This window comes from Neophocaena asiaeorientalis, unplaced genomic scaffold (assembly GCF_003031525.2).
Source record: "Neophocaena asiaeorientalis asiaeorientalis breed wild unplaced genomic scaffold, Neophocaena_asiaeorientalis_V1.1 scaffold92, whole genome shotgun sequence".
In the NCBI taxonomy this organism is placed as follows: domain Eukaryota; kingdom Metazoa; phylum Chordata; class Mammalia; order Artiodactyla; family Phocoenidae; genus Neophocaena; species Neophocaena asiaeorientalis.
This window is the reverse complement of record NW_020174057.1, coordinates 3,134,078-3,148,549: the sequence shown is the minus strand read 5'-3', so window position 1 is coordinate 3,148,549 and position 14,472 is coordinate 3,134,078. Positions and strand designations below refer to the sequence as shown.

General features: G+C 41.5%; 1 long non-coding RNA gene across 1 annotated transcript; it reads left to right on the top strand.

Annotated features, from left to right (window-relative positions):
* The first annotated feature begins 7,310 nt into the window (after positions 1 to 7,310).
* Positions 7,311 to 14,242, top strand: LOC112405827 (uncharacterized). Its single transcript, XR_003004434.1, has 3 exons — positions 7,311 to 7,362; positions 8,977 to 10,137; positions 12,861 to 14,242. It is a non-coding gene; the product is annotated as an uncharacterized LOC112405827 (long non-coding RNA).
* Positions 14,243 to 14,472: the final 230 nt, after the last annotated feature.

The window sequence follows — 14,472 nt, the reverse complement described above, 5'->3', positions numbered from 1 at the left end:
GGTAGGTTCTATAGTTAGACTACCTGCATTTTATTTTATTTTTAAATTTTTATTTATTTATTTAATTGAAATATAGTTGATACACAATATTATGTTAGTTTCAGGTGTGCAACAAAGTAATTTGACATTTAAATACATTACAAAATGATCACCAACATAAATCTACCAACCATCTGTCCCCATATAAAGTCATTGACTTATTTACTTTATAACTGGAAGTTTGTACATCTTAATTCCCTCATCTGTTTTGCCCACCCTCTATCCTCCACCCCTCTGGCAAACACCCATTTATTTCTTCTTTGTATTTATGAATCTGTTTTCATTTGTTTTGTTTTTACATTCCACTTTTAATTGATAACATATAGTAATTGCTTTTCTCTGTCTGACTTATTTCACTTAGCGTAATACCCTCTGGATCCAACCAAGTTGTTACAAATGGCAAGATTTCATTCTTGTTTATGGCTGAATAATATTCCATTGTATATATATACCACACCTTCTTTATCCATTCATCTATTGATGGGCACTTGGGTTGTTTTCATATCTTTGCTATTATAAATAGTGCTGCAGTGAATGTAGGGGTGCATATATCTTTTCAAATTAGTGTTTTTGTTTTCTTCAGAAAAAACACCCAGAAGTGAAATTGCTGCATCCTATCATAGTTCTCTTTTTAATTTTTTGAGGAAACTCCATGCTGCTTTCCACAGTGGCTGCATCAGTTGACAATCCCACCAACAGTGCGTGAGAGTTCTCTTTTCTCCACATCACCGTCAACACTTGTTGTTTGTTGTCTTTTTGCTGATAGCCATTCTGATAGTTCTAAGGTGATATCTCATTGTGGTTTTGATGTGTGTTTCCCTGATGATTAGTGACATCGAACATCTTTTCATGTGTCTGTTGGCCATTTGTATGTCTTCTTTGGAAAAATGTCTATTCAGGTCCTCTGCCCATTTTTAAATCAGATTGTTTGGTTTTTTTGATATTGAGTTGTGTGAGTTCTTTATGTATTTTGGATATTAACCCCTTATTGGATATGTCATTTGCAAATATCTTCTCCCATTCAGTAGGCTGCCTTTTGTTTGCTGATGGTTTCCTTTGCTGTGTAAAAGCTTTTTAGTTTGATGTAGTCCCATTTGTTTACTTTTGCTTTTGTTTCCCTTGCCTGAGGAGACAGATCCAAAATATATTGCTAAGACTGATGTCAAAGAGTGTGCTGCTTATCTTTTCTTCTAGAATTTTTATGGTTTCAGATCTTAAATTCAAGTCTTTAATCCATTTTGAGTTTATTTTCTTACATGGTGTGAGAAAGTGGTCCAGTTTTATTCCTTTGCATGTAGCTGTCTAGTTTTTCCAGCATCATGTATTGAAGAGGCTGTCTTCAACATTTTTTTGCCTCCTTTGTCACATATTAATTGACCATATTAGCATTGGTTTATCTCTGGAATGTCAATTCTGTTTCATTGATATATGTGTCCTTTTGGTGCCACTACCATACTGTTTTGATTACTGTAGCCTTGAAGTATAGTTTGAAATCATGAGCGTATAACCTCCAGCTTTGTTCTTCTTTCTCAAGATTGCTTTGGCTATTCACAGTCTTTAGTGATTCCATACAAATTTTAGGATTATTAGTTTTAGTTCTGTGAAAAATGCCATTGGTAGTTTGATAGGGATTGCATTAAATCTGTACATTGCCTTGGGTGGTATGCAATATTAATTCTTCCAATCCGTGAGCAAGGTATCTTTCCATTTGTCTGTGTCATCTTCAGTTTCTTTCATCAATGTCTTATACTTTTCAGAGTACAGGCTTTCACCTCCTTAGTTAGACTTCCTCCTATGTATCTTACTCTTTTTGACGCACTGTAAATCAGATTGTTTTCTTAATTTCTCTTTCTGATAGTTCATTATTAATGTATAGAAATGCAACAGATTTCTGTATATTAATTTTGTATCCTGCAACTTTACTGAATTCACTTATTAGTTCTAATAGTTTTTTGATGGAGTCTTTAGTTTTCTCAATAAAGTATCATGTCATCTGCAAACAGTGACAGTTTTACTTAACTTAGATGCCTTTTATTTCTGTTTTTCTCTGATTTTGGTGGCTTGAACTTCTGATACTAGTTTGAATAAAACTAGTGAGAGTTGGCATCTTTATCTTGTTCCTGACCTTAGAGGAAATGCTTTCAGTTTTTCACCACTGAGTATGATGTTGGCCATGGATTTGTCATATATGGTCTTTATTCTGTTAAGGTATGTTCCCTCTATATACACTTTGTTAAGAGTGTTTGTCAAAAAGCTTTTTCTGCATCTATTGAGGTGATCATATGACTTTTATCTTTCATTTTGTTAATGTGCTATATCATATTAATTGATTTGCAGACATTGAGTCATCCTTGCATCCCTGGGATAAATCCCACTTGATCATGTGGTATGATCCTTTTAAAGGAATTCTGTTTGCTAATATTTTGTTGAGAATTTTTGCCTTCATATTTATCAGTGATATTGGCCTGTAATTTTCTCTTTTTTTGTGGTGTCTTAGTCTGGTTTTGGATTCAGGGTGATGCTGGCCTTGCAGAATAAGTTTGGAAGCATTCCTTCCTCTTCAATTTTTTGGAATAATTTGAGAAGGATAGGTGTTAACTAATCTTTAAATGTTTGGTAGAATTTGCTTGTGAAGCCATCTCATGCTGGACTTTTGTTGGGTGTTTTTCTTTATTACTAGTTAGATTTCATTACTGGTAATTGGCCTGGTCAGCTGTTTTATTTCTTTCTGATTCAGTCTTGGAGGATTGTATGCTTCTAGGAATTTATGCATTTCTTTTTGATTGTCCAATTTGTTGGCATATAATTGTTCATAGTAATTTCTTATGATCCTCTGTATTTCTGTGATATCTGTTGTAACTTCTTTCTCAGTTCTGATTTTATTGATTGGGCCCTCTCTCTCTCTCACTCTCTCTCTCTCTTTTGATAAGTCTGGCTGAGGTTTATCAATTTTGTTTATCTTTTCAAAGAACCACCTGTTAGTTTCAGTGATATTTTTTAATTATTTTTTTTAGTCTCTATTTCATTTTTTTCTGCTTTCATCTTTATTATTTCTTTCCTTCACCTAACTTAATTGTTTTTTCTTTTTCTAGTTCCTTTAGATGTAAGGTTAGGTTGTTTATTAGAGATTTTTTGTTTGTTTGTTTCCTGAGGTAGGCCTGTATCAATATAAACTTCTCTCTTGTAACTGTTTATGCTGCATCCCATAGATTTTACAATGAGTTTCCATTTTCATTGTCTCAAGGTATTTTTTTATTTCCTCTGAGTTCTTCAGTGAGCCATTGGTTTTTTAGTATAGTTTAGACTCCATGTGTTTATGTTTTTTCCAGTTTTTATCTGGTAGTTAATTTCTAGTCTCATACCATTGTGGTCAGAAAAGATGATATGATTTCAGCCTTCTTAAATTTATGGAGCCTTGTTTTGTGGCCTAGCATGTGACCTATCCTTGAGAGTGTTCCATGTGCACTTGATAAGAATGTGTATTCTGCTGCTTTTGGATGGAAGGTTCCATATATATATTAAGTCCATCTGATCTAACACGTCATTTAAGGCCAATGTTTCCTTGTCTGGATGACCTGTCCATTGATGTAAGTGGAGTGTTAAATCCCCCTACTATAATTGTGTTACTATTAATTTCTCCCTTTTTAATATTTGCTTTATGTATTTAGGTGTTCTTACGTTGGGTGCATATATATTTATAAGTGTTATGTCTTCTTGTTGGATTGATCCCTTTATCATTGTGTAGTGCCCTTCTTTGTCTCTTTTTAGAGTCTTTGTTTAAAAATCTGTTTTATCTGATGTAAGTATTGTTACCCCGGCTTTCTTTTCATTTCCGTTTTCGTGGAATGTATTTTTCTATTCCCTCACCCTGTGTATGTCTTTAGATCTGAAGTGAGTCTCTTGTAAGCAGCATATATATGGATCTTGGGTTTTTTGTTTTTTTTAAACCATTCAGCTACTCTATGTCTTTTAATTGGAGCATTTAGTCCATTTAAAGTAATTATTGATAGGTTGGTACTTATTGCCATTTTGTTTTCTGATTTTTTTTTTAGTTCTTCTTTGTTTCTTTCTTCTCTTGCTCTCTTCCTTTGTGGTTTGATGACTGTCTTTAGTGTTATGTCTTGACTCCTTTCTCTTTACTTTTTGTGTATCTATTATAGGTTTTTGGTTTGTGGTTACTAAGAGACAGGGGTGTGTGTGTGTGTGTGTGTGTGTGTGTGTGTATGTGTATGTATGTGTGTATATATACATATATATATATTTTTTTAAGTTGACAATCTCTTAAGCTTGAACACATTATAACAGCCATATAATTTTAACTTTTAACCTCCCACCACATTTTATGTTTTTGACATTTTACATGTTTTAATTTTGTGTCTTTCTTCACTTATTGTAGGTATAGATAATTTTACTATTTTTTTCCTTTAACCGTCCTACTAGCTTTATAAGTGATTGATCAGTAGATTGTTTGCTTTTACCAGTGAGATATTTTCTTTCATAATTGTCTTATTTCTAAGACGATTGTGGCCTTTTCTTTTCTACTTAATGAACTCCATTTAACATTTCTTATAAGGCTGGTTTAGTGGTGGTGAACTCTTTTAGCTTTTGCTTGTCTGTAAAACTCTTTATTGCTCCTTTAATTCTGCATAGACCCCATCTTTATTTGAAATATTGATATTTTGTTCATTGTGGATTTTTTTGCATTAATTTTGATTTTTTTAAATGTTTCATTAAAATATTACTTATCTCAATTTCTGAGTTTTTGGATGTCCCCTTAACCTTTGTGTCCAAGGTGAACAACTCACTCGCCTCACCCTAGTCCCTGCCCTAGATCCCAGCCCCAAGTCATGATTTAGTGGATTGTCCATGTAACAGGCTGTCTGTTGGAGGCAGGTACTCAGCCCTCATAGCTGCTTGAGGGAAGACAATCACCCCACAGAGCAGGTGGATGCTGGGGAATGCAGACCAATTTTGATTGTAGCCAAAGCAAACAGTCTCTAAGAAACAAATCTACTGAAGGATCAAGACATTCCAAAGGCAAACAGGAACAGTTTCCAGAAGATTTATTCTTTTGGATTCCTGGCACTTCTTATGTCTCCAGTTCCTTAGGAAGGAAATGCACAGACTGACTTGTAGGGGATCAACTGTGACTGTCAGCCCCCCACGCTTAGAAACATTTTCCCCCTTTGTTCCATTATGAAAGGTACAGAGATTTGATTCAGAGGAGCTCAGATGGTAGTGGAGAAAACTGTTTTCCCTTCAGCATCTCTCATCCAAGGCTTCCACAGAGTCCCAGCACTGGGTCTGGAACTGCCTATGGGGCCTGGCCTTGGGCTTCCAGGCAGGGAAAGATCTCAGGTAGCGGTGTCTGTCTGGGAAGCTGCAGGCCTTCTAGCTGCATCTCAGTCAGTGTGGTTTGACCTTCACTCCCCTGGACAGGCAGAGCCACTAGGCACATGGTCCCCCTGTGTGGCAATGTGGCTGCTGGGCAGACTCCGGCAATATGCCCACTCTACTCAGACCCTTCGTGTGAATGTGCTTCATCCACCCCCAGAAATCCCACCTGTCTTGAACTGAAGAGCAAAGCCTGGAAGTTTGACCAAATCAGTAGGAGTTCTAGATGAGCTCAAATGTTTCAGACATAGAAAACAAGAAACTAGTATATTGAACTTCTCCATACCTTCCACCCAACTTAAGAAACGAAGTATTACTGTTACAATCGAAGCGCCCTTAACTTAAATGTCTACCCTTGAGAGAATGGATATGTAAATGGAGGTATGTTCAAAAATATTCTACATCAGGTAAAACAAAAGAATCAGAGGTATGTGTGTCATCACAGGTAAATCTTAAATATGTTGTTGAGCTTGATTCTTTCCATGGGTGTTTCCTAGGAAACTTGAACTGACTTGCCTATGAGAGCTCTCAGCTTAGGACAGCAAGCAATCTACTGATCAATCACTTATAAAGCTAGTAGGAAGGTTAAAGGAAAAAAAGTAGTAAAATCATCTGTATCTACTGAGTGTCCCCACTTTCTTCTCTTCCTTTCCTTCCTCCTTCCTTTCCTCTCTCTTTTCTCCTTCTCTATTCTATTCTCTTACCTCCTCCAATCTTGGCTTATATTCTTCCTTCCTCTCCTGTTTCTCTCCTTCTTACCCTTTCTTTACTCTTCACTCTGGGGTGTGGGTGTAAGCACGCAGGGAGGTGTGTGTGTGTGTGTGTGTGTGTGTGTGTGTGTGTGTGTGGTGAAAGGGGTTAACACCTAGTTTGTACCAGACCATACTGGGTGCTGTGCACACATTATTTCACATGGTCAATCCATTATTGTCCCCATTTTAAGAATGAGAAAATTGAGGCTCAGAGAGGCTGGAAAATGGGCCGAAGCTCTGCAAATTGTAAATAGCTGAGCAGAGACTTGAATTCAGGTCAGAATCTGGAATGAGGGCTCCTCCCACTTCCCAGCACACAGCCTACCCTACCCCTCCACCCTTTTCTTCTCTCCTGCCTTTTCTCTCCTTCCCTCCCCAAGTATGTCCCATATCACTTTCTACTACAATTACCAGTATTATTATTATACTTTCTGTTGTCCATTTCAAGGATGCCTTAGGTTGCTTTGTTTATCTTTTCAAAGATAAACAGTTTATCAAATGCTCTCGTGAACAAGACCTTATTTGGTCCTAACAACCCCTGTGAGGCAGGTGAGGCCAATATTAAGCCCACTCTACAAATGAGAACCAGAACTCAGAGAGGCTGGGAATATGCTGAAAGCCACATAGCCATAGGCTGATCTTCTGTCTCTGACTCTGAATCCTGGCTCCTTTGGTTACCCTGCTTCACCGAGACCTATGAGTCCATTCAAAGTCAAGTGCTGGTCACCAGGAACACACAAGACTTGTGAAACCAGATCCTGTCTTTAAATTTTGATATTTTGCTCATCATGAAGTTCTGACATTAATTTTGATTTTTTTAATATTGCATTAAGATGTTATTTATATTATTTATTTGATGGCTGGGTTTATTTGGTATCTTTAAATTTTGCACCAGAGGTGATGCGTCACCCTCCTCACCCTAGTCCCAACCCTACCTGTCTTTACCTAGCACAGTAACCCCTCCCTTATCCATGCTTTTGCTTTTCATGGTTTCAGTTACCCACAGACAACCTCAGTCTGAACATGTTAAATGCAAAATCCCAGAAATAAACAACTCATAAGCTTTAAATTGCATGCCATTTTGAGTCACGTGGTGAAATCTTGCCTCTTCCAGCTCCATCCTGCCTGGGACGAGAATCATCCCTTTGTCCAGCGCATCCCACCTGTTAGTCACTTAGTAAGTGTCTTGGTTATCAGATCAATTGTCATAGTATCACAGTGCTTGTGTTCAAGTAACTTTTCTTTTACTTAATAATGGCCCCAAAGCACAAGGGTAGTGATGCTGGCAATTGGGATATTCTCTTCCTGTGCCTAATTTAAAAACAAAACTTTCTTACAGGTATTTACGTGTAGGAAAAAGCATATTATCTATAGTATATAAATATAGTATTATCCGAGGTTTTGGGCGTCCCCTGGGGGGTCTTGAAATGTATCCCTCCCGGGTAAGGGGGAACTGCTGTGCCAGAATTACACTGTGTTTACTTCTAACAAGGTAAGCGTGTGGGAAGAGTTGTTTTTACAACAGTGCTGCTTGACTGCCTTTTCTGACACTTCCTCATTAGTTTGGTTCAGAGTCTCACTTCCCGGGTCCCCTCTGGGAATCCTGTCTGATCAGAATAATTCTGTAGAAGAAGGTGAGTTCTTGGGTCGACACAGGATCAGTGATGCCTCAGAAAGAGGAGACTTGATTTCTTCCATGGGGCCCCTGCTGTTAGCTGATGCTCAGCGGTTTGAGTTAGCACAATGAAGTCTTTTTCTGGGAAGGGACTATTTGGGAATAAACTTCCATGGATACCTCCTCACACACCCCTCCAACCCTGTCCCTTGGCTGTTAGCCTTTAGGTAAATAGAAGGAACAGCTTGATCGGGGTTTTCCTAGAAAAGCCCTTCGATGGGCCCATTATGGAAAAGAAGCTGTTTTTGTTTTCTTTGATTAATTACAGTATCTTGTTTCCCAAAGCACATGTGGCCTTGGATCTTCCAATGGGCAACAGCCACAAAGGAAGGGCCGTGGCTGCCTGGAGCTTGACAAGGACCCCAAGACCAGGGCCGGTGCAGGGGAGTAGGGGTGGCATATGTAGCCCTGTTGTCAAGGACTTGGCTCTTCGCTTTTTACCATTGAGGTAGCTCATGTTGTCCATTTCCTTTGTGTTTTCCTGCCAGCGTGAATAAGAGAAATATTAGTGTTTAAGGATTTCTTTACAGTTCCTTGAAAGCTGGCTGGGTGAAGTCAGCCAGAGAATTATATAACAGCAAAGCTCATTTAAAGCAACAGTGTCTTTCTATAGGGCTGTGGGGTTTCATTTATTGGTTTTGTTATAAATTATAAAGAAAAAGGTACTAATTTTATGAAGAAAATAGAAGGACTCTCCCATTCTTACTTTCTGTTCTTTCACTGGAGGGGTGCAATTTCTAGGGTGTTGGTAAAAAAAAGAAAAGATACAAAACCTCTTTCAAGGAAAATAAGAAAAAAATCATGTTCATTAACCTCAGGCAGTCATAGCATACTTAACCTTGTTTGAATTCAGAAGAAAAAATAATAATAAAGAGAAAAGCTTTCTAAAGTATTTGTTTCTTTTTTAAGAGTCTTGGGAATTTTATAAATGTTCAGCTATTTTTTCCTTTCAAAGGGAGCCAGACCCTTTGAGGTAGGGAAGGATTCAAGCATCAGGTAATCTACTACTATGATGTTCTCTGTGGTGCTTTAATACCTATCAAAGTGCCTACCATGCGTTATCTCAACTGATCTCCCCATTCCCTTGGTTTGCCCTTCTGTTTCTTTCCATTTTAGAGATAAGAAAACTGAGGCCCAAGGTTTCTCTGACTTACCTGGCAGCACACAGCTCAAATGGAGACCAAATTCTGCGATTCTGTCTGTCTCTTTCTGGCATCACCCTGAAAAGGCCCCCTTCTCCTTTCCTGTATACCAGTGGATCTCAACCAATGGCAACTTTACCTCTCAGGGGACATTTGGAAATGTCTGGAGGTATTTTTGGTTGACACAACTGGCGGAGGATGGCACAGGTACAGGTGCTACTGGCATCCAGTAGGCGGAAGCCAAGGATGCTGCTATACATCCGACGGTGCACAGACTACTCCCACAAAGAAGTATCTGGCCCTAAAGGTCAATAGTGCAGAGGCAGAAAAGCCAAGGTCGGGACTGCGCCCCACATCAGACGGAAGTTCCAACCTCTGGGAGTTGCCAGGGCTCCTCTGCCCAGTGACAGGCTTGGCCTCTCTCCCGAGGCTGCCACAAGAGCTGAAGCCACTGTCTAGAGTGCCCTTTGGCAGCGGGCAAGTGTCCCCTGTGGAGTTTCCTGCGGGACAGGCAGTGCATCAGCTGGAGCTGCTGTGTGTTATAATTTATAGTCACAGGACGCCTGTCTTCATTTAGCAGCAAGCTCGCTGGCAGCTGCCCTGCCAGGGAGGAAGCGAGTCCTGCAGAGGCCCGCAGCACCCCCCACAGCTGACAGCCCGTGGTATTTGGGGACGGCTGTTGCTCGGAGGCACCTGGGAATAGGCCAGGGTGGAGATGGCGCAGAGCACGTGGTCTCCCCTTCCGACCCGTCCGTCAGCAGCGGCCCCTGCCAGAAGATGGCCTATTGAACATTTCCAGGAATAGCACTGCCAAGCCTGTCAACTGCTTTCTTGGAAATACACTCAATAAGGATGGCGGGCCTCCAGCAGGGAGAGCAGAAAGCCCGGCCTGGACCACGCCACTCAGAAACGGCAGGGCCTGGCTGCAGGCCCTGGCAGTGCCTTGGGGAAGAGGAGCTGTAGCTTCTGGAGTCGTTTAAAAACGTTCTCAGCGTGGAGGGGAGATGACCACACCTTTCAGAAGGTCGGGCCCTGCTGACCTCATGCAACCCCGTGACCTTTAAATGCCTGCTGTGTTTGTTCAGACACCAGCCGACTGGAAGGCTATCCGGCTTGGAGGCCAGGTTTTAACTAGGTATTAACTGTCAGCAGTGATTGACCTCAGTGTCATCTGGGGAGCCTTGGCCATCACTCCTTCTGTTGTAAGCTTCAGTCTCAAATAGCGCCAAAGGAACATAAGAAAGGGCGAGTATTCCCCACTCCACCCCACCAACCCCACGCACACTGTCACTGTGGGGATATAGCAGATAAGAGGCAAAGATGTGATAACGAGAGAAAAATATTATAATCCACCCTTCCCCTCACCCCCTGCAGAAGTAACCTTCCCCCTCACAGAGGCCTGACATTCCTGTTGAAATCTGACCACTTGGAACTCTTTGCTCTCTGAGCTACGGCCTTCTCCAGCCTCTGGGGGGTTGCCCAGGGGTTGCCAGGCTTGGGGATGCCCTAAGAAGGCCAGCTGCCTTCAAAGAAAAGCTCCTTAAAGATGTAGGCATTATAAAAAAGCAAGAAATCAAAAACCGCTATGTGGAGGGTTCAGGGAATATTGGTTCCTCACATTTTAAAAATAATAATAGCGTTATGAAGTTTACCACGGAGCAAGTATGGGACATCTATTTCATTTCTAAAAGCCACTGATTCACAGGACAAACATTATTCAATTAGTTGGTGGTAGGGCTGCCAAATACACTGTCAGATGCCCAAGTAAATTTAAAGTTCAGAAAAACAACAAATAATCTTTTTGGTATAAGTTTATCTACAAGTCCAATTTACCCGGGTGCTGTGTTTTTACTTGTTAAATCTGGTCACTTCTATTTGGGGGGATAAATTGTCCTAGTTGTTAATAACAGGGAACAGCAATACAGATTCAACACATATGAAAGATCATAGCTGTTAGAGGAGGAAAGCAGGGAAGGAGGAGGGCAGCAAGGAAGGGGAGAGGAAGATCAAGAAGAAAGGGAGATAGGCATAGTGAAGGAGAAAGAAACTAAGTGAAAGAGAAACAGGAAGTACCGAGGAAGGATGAAAACAGGAACATCTCAGAAAGACCTAAAATGCTGAGACAGTTCACGGGATGCTGTTTCCCTGGGAAATGCTGTTCCCTTAGCTAAACACTGTTCCTGTATCTTTTGCTGCTCTTTGTCTGGTAAAACCCACAGTGACCACTAGGGAGTAATGAGTCCTCAAGCTATGATGGCAGCATCTAGGCCAATATTACCCTGGAGGCACGTTGAAACCAAACCTAAGACTATATCCAACCCTAAGACCTATTCCCCCATCCACTCACCCTACTCACCCGCACCCACATTGCTGTCATCAGAGGATTGTGGATTTTCAAAGAATTGGCATCTGAACAATATAACGGAGCTGGTTGTCATGATTCTATGGAACTTTTTTGTTGTTGACGATGACTCGGAAAATCAGTAGCTTCTTTTGCCTCGGGGTGAAAGTGGTGATGAGCAGGGCATGCATGCAGACGCAGAGATTTCCTGAGTTGTTAATCCCCTTGTTCTCTGACCTGCAGATAGGAGGCCAGGTTGGCCTGACCCAAAGAGAGAAGCCTTAATAGGCTTCTAGGGGGATGGAGGCAGGCCTCATAGGGAAAAGCTGTCATGGTGGTGGTGGTGGGATGGAGGGGACCCTGCTTTGGAGCCCGCCATCCCACATGTATCCTGGGGAATGGAAATGGGGCTGCCCTCGGTTACCTGGGCTGCGCTATTAGATGTGTGATACCAGAGCAAGGGAATAGCTCTCCCCATAAACTCCAGTGAGGAGCAGAAGAGACTGACCAGTGGCCCACCATATTGTGACTCTATTCCAGACAGCTGCTCAGACTGTGGCCACACGGGGTGTTGTCATTACAACAGTAGCTAACACTCAGCAAGCGTCTCCTCTGGGCCAGGCATGTGGGAGGTGCTTTATAAACACTATCCCAGCTGGCCTTCAACAACTGCCTGATGTTGTAGGGATACTCTTATTTTCCATATTACTATTTCCCTAATTTAAGAGATAGAGAAATCACGACCGCAAAAAGTCAAGTTGCTGTTTCAAAGTCAACTGATTAGTGAGTGTTCGGGCTGAGATTTGCCTCCAGTCCGCCTAACTCCCAGGTCAGGATTCATCCCCGTCCCTCCCATCAGACTGCAGAGGTCAAATCCCAGCTCCATTACTTACTAGCTGCATGACCTTGGGTAAGTTATTTAATCTCTCTGTGCAACTGCTTCATCATCTATAAAACGGGGGTAAAAATAGTATCTAGCCCATGGAGTTGCTGTGAAAATTTAACGAGTTTGTGTCAAGCACTGAGAACCTAGTACTTTACTTCCCTTACTTCATCCAGTCCTCTAACAGTTCTCGAAGTAAATATTATTATCCTTCTTTACATGTGAGGAAACTGAGGCCCAGAGGGCTAATTAGCTTGGTCAAGGTCAGTAAGTGGGACAGCTGAGATTCAAACCCAGACAGATTGATCCGTAGTCCATACTTACAGATTCTGCCTCTGTACACTTTTATGTGTTCATTTCATAGTTTCTGCCTTTTAGAACTGGGACGTTGTCAGGTGGCATTTTTGTATACTTACACCTGTGGACAAGGTCCAAGATCTTCCTTAAAGCTACCAAATACATATCCTTCATAGTAGAATTGCTCAGAAGATTCGACTTTTCTGAATTTGCTCTCTATCTCTGCTTGTTGATGATGACTCTAGTCATCAGGTGAGCCTAGGCTACAGTGCAGTAACAAATAAACCCTGAAATCTCAATGCTGTTATCACAACAAAGGTTTATTTCTCCCTCACAGAAAGCCTAAGGAACTTTCCTCTCTGCCTTGACCTTGTGGCTTCACACAAACATGCATGGTCACAGCCAAATGAGACGGAAGAAGTGGAGGAGATACTCCCATTAACATCCGTGGTCTGGTCGTGCCTCTTCTACTCACAGTCCTTTGGGCAGGATAGTAACGTGGCCTCAACCCCTGCAAGTGAGGAGGTGAGGGGAGCACATGGATTTTCCTTCCCAGAGCTGTGATGGTCTCTACCTCCATGAATAAACCCAGCTCATAGCCTCAAGTTAAGAACAACTGCTAGCAACTTTATTAACCAGGTTGTGAGAACCCCTTTCTTATTAATTATAGTCATGTATTTACTTGAATTGAAACCTCTTCATTCGTTCATTCAATAAATATTTATTGAGTGTTCCCTCTCTACCAGTATTTTTAGGCCCCCAGGAATATATCAGTAAATGAAACAGAATAAAGCCACTACTTTTGTAGAACTAGCATTCCAGTGGGGAATGGGAGAGGATAGACACTTCACCCGAAAAATAAGAAAGTGGTATAATATATTACGTGTTGGTATGTGCAAGGGAGAAAGATAAAACAGGGACGAGGGGATCAAAGTGTGAGTGTGTGTATGTGCGCATTGAGGGGACGATTTTAAATAGGAGGGCTAGGGAAGACCTTCCTGAGAAGGTAACATTTGAGCAGACATCCAAAGAATGCAAGAGGGCTCTGGGGTGAAAGCATTCTAAGAAGAGGAAGTAACTGGTGCAAAGGCCCTGAGGCAGGGGACTGCCTGACGTGTCAGAGGATGGCCGTGTGGCTGAGACTGACGGAGAGCAGTAGAAGACGAGATCAGGATGGGGGTGGGATGTACTGACCCTTGAGGACCTTGTGCTTTTACTCCTGCTTAATAACCTCCATTTTCTCCTCCTTGTCCTAAGAACCTGATCCTGGCTCCTCCCCCACCTCCCAACACACCCACTGTTCTTCTCTCAGTCCCCCTGTAGCAGTGCCTCTCAGACTTGAGGGGCATCAGGACCACCTGGGGGGAGTGTAAAATCAGATTTTCCATAGTGGGGCCTGAGAATCTGCCGTTCTCACAGGATCCCAGGTGATGCCCGTGCTGCTGGTACAGGGACCACCCTTTGAGAAGCACAGCCCTAGTGTGACAAGCTCTCTCTTGCTTTTGGGCTTTTCTACTTATTTCCTCAGGAAAGCTTGCCTGGATTCCTGGACAGCACCAACTGCGTATTTGTGAGGTCCAAGGCAACATGAAAATACAGACCCCTTGTTCGAAAAGCAGGGAAAAAAGGTTCAGTTACAGGTAAAATATAAAGCTTTTCCTTTTAAAATATTATATTATTTATAATAATTTTATTTATAAAATGTGATAAGTGTAGTGATACATGAGTAACAATACAAATTTTTTTTTTTTAGATGTTGGTGGTAGGAGTTTATAAATTTTTTAATTTATTTTTGCTGCGTTGGGTCTTCGTTTCTGTGCGAGGGCTTTCTCTAGTTGTGGCAAGCAGGGGCCACTCTTCATAGCGGTGCGCGGGCCTCTCACTATCGTGGCCTCTCTTGTTGCGAAGCACAGGCTTCAGACGCGCAGGCTCAGTAGTTGTGGCTCACG